Raw genomic sequence first — 2,829 nt, forward strand, 5'->3', positions numbered from 1 at the left:
TATCTTTCTTCTTATACAGATTTAACAGTGACTACAAAATGAAGATGCAAGGGAGACAAACTCGGGAGGAAAGCAGTTATAACACTGAAGAGCAGACCACAGCGTCTGGAGTCTTTGTGAATTTTGCAGAACAGCACAGGGAAGTGAAACAATCCCAGGAAGGATGAAGTGTGTTATCAATAGCCACATTACTGTCGCAATCTTACCGGGAAGAGAAAAAATGAGTTCCTGCCCACGCGTATGTTAGGAGCAGGGCATGAGGGAATCAAGACTCATACTGTCATCGTTTTCTTTAATCTAACTTCCGCTTACCCAATGGTTAGGCATAAATACGGGCTTTCAACTGCCACGCAGAACAGTCGGTCGTCAGGAAGATGGGGTTAAGCGGTGCCTTACTTGTACTAGCTGTGTTCGGTGCCCTAACCCTGGCTTTGCCACTAGATCATGTTAATAACAATGACCATAACGACAATGATGAATCGAACCAGACACACGGGTACGTACAGATTTCTTTCGTTCTTTTTTCCTTTCTTTGCACAGAAAATAAGTTGTCTAGATGAAAGCCTGCCCAAGTCAACCAAAATATGCGTTTACCAAAAGAAGCGAATTTAACTGTTACGAGTTGTGGAATCGTCTGGAAAACATGTTTTAGTGCAAAGTTCTTATGGATAGTGGCACAGACGAACCAGTTTCTGTCGCTTAATTTTGTTTGTATTACTTCTTTCATATCGTTAACTTTACAGTTTAGCAGAAGCACATGATAATAAGAACGTGATGTATGCATTTTCTGCACAGATCAACTGGTCAGAAATTGTCAGCAGCACAGATCCCGTATGAAACAATAGAGGTCAGTTGGTCTCTACGGAAGGTAATGGCTCGGCCATTTCCTATTAATTGCTACCAACCACAACAAATTGGCCACTGTATGCCTGGTTATCAGGCAATAGGCGACAAGTGCTGCCACTTTGACGAACTATGAAGTACGAAGCCAATGATTTTGAGGAGTGCTGTATTGTTTTTGGCCCTTGGATTTGACTTACTGAAAGCAGAGGATTTCCTTAAGAAAACTGTGTGAAAGCAGGTTTTACGGACTGGTATCATATTTCGCAAAATATTGATAACTTGTTGAAGGTAATTAGATTTCAAGATCTCTTATTGTAAAAACAAGACTGTAAAATCTTTTGCAACTATTTGTAAAGTTTAATAAAGAATGCATGGAAGTGCACCAAATAACTAAAAGTTGCATTTTCGTTCAAGATAATTTACCTGCAGTGAAGAATTAACAGAAAGGTTCATGGCATACTACTTACTGAGTCAGTTACAGCACAGTACCATGAATGTTACCTCCACATATGATGTTCTTATTACTGCTTAGAGAATACTATTAATTTCTTTATAATGCTGTGTGAAACGAGAAATAATGGGAGACACTTTGAAATAAGATCTTTAAGTAGCCAAATTAATGCCTGATAATTTCATACATATAATATTTAATAGTAACAGGAAATACTGTACTTTGACTCAGGAATTGATACAATATGTCGATCCTATAATATTTAGTAGTAACAGGAAATATTGTACTTTGACTCAGGAATTGAAACAATATGTTGACTGTACCACAGTCGTAACAGCAAACAACATAGCAACCCATGCTGAATGTATAATGCATTCCCCAACCTTCAGCATTCACAATTTGTGTGTGTCACATAGCTTACACAAATGAAAGGTAAGGGCAAACAGAACTGTATGTAACATCACAACTCCACTATATGGTCTCAACAGTTATATTTACTTAAGAAAATTAAAGATTTAAGCAGCATGTAGTATGGACTTGCATGTGCATGTTGTAGAGTGAAAATAACTCCAGAAAGCTGAAAATATATACTTTTCATGCATTACAAAATGCAAAAAATTAAAGCCATAGTAATGCTAGTGACACATTTCCCCACTTCCTTTACAAGTATTATTATCATTGTTGTTGTTATTTGTTATTCGCCTAAGTTGTTGATGAAATATAAAAAAAGTAACACAGCTCCTCATTTTATCACTTCACAAAAATAGCCCTAATTTGTTCTTGTATCCATTCTGGTTCAGTGGGCAAGTGTCACCTGAAATCCAAAACTGTAGGATCTGATCACTAGTTAGTCCTGTGACTTTCTACAACACTTAACTTGATTTTCACCTCTGGCTGTTTTATCACTACCCTGTCGAAGTATGTGCAAAATGAATAATTTTAGATATAATTAACACAGCATGGTGATTCACAGCACAAAATCTATAAATGATGACGATAGAAATGCTAGAGATAAAATTAAATTGAAATATTTATTTTTTGTAGCAAGATGGGATCTTTTGCAAAATAAAGTGACGAGAAATGCTTTCATTTTCTGTTTACGGCACAGGCAAAAATATACAGTCAGTCATCACCATTTCAGGCCTAAGTCACAAAAAAGTCTTTTAGAATGTGCTGGTGTTCACGATGGGATCGATAAATAACAATTACGTCATCCATACTACTTCTGTTCACACAATAGCATTACGTCATACACGCAGGATTACAAGAGAACAACAACAATGATAACCCACTGCCTTGTAGACAGTTACAGCAAAGATGACATAAGGTGCCAGATTACCAACATACTAACACTACCACTCATTCTGTCAACAATTTCAGCTTATGGGTAAGATATATGTGTTGCTTTCTAGCAAGTGGTTTAGTTAATACAAAAGCAGACATTTCCTTTGACTGCAAGCACTTACCAACAGTCTCACTTCTTGTAACACATTGTGTAATAAAATGTCTTTTAGCACAAATATGTTTCAATCTAA

At 36.7% G+C, this 2,829-nt stretch overlaps 1 long non-coding RNA gene across 1 annotated transcript; it reads left to right on the forward strand.

Annotated features, from left to right (window-relative positions):
- The first annotated feature begins 250 nt into the window (after positions 1-250).
- LOC124619631 lies at positions 251-1,239 on the forward strand. Its single transcript, XR_006980104.1, has 2 exons — positions 251-496; positions 796-1,239. It is a non-coding gene; the product is annotated as an uncharacterized LOC124619631 (long non-coding RNA).
- Positions 1,240-2,829: the final 1,590 nt, after the last annotated feature.

Source organism: Schistocerca americana, chromosome 6 (genome assembly GCF_021461395.2).
Source record: "Schistocerca americana isolate TAMUIC-IGC-003095 chromosome 6, iqSchAmer2.1, whole genome shotgun sequence".
In the NCBI taxonomy this organism is placed as follows: Eukaryota; Metazoa; Arthropoda; class Insecta; order Orthoptera; family Acrididae; genus Schistocerca; species Schistocerca americana.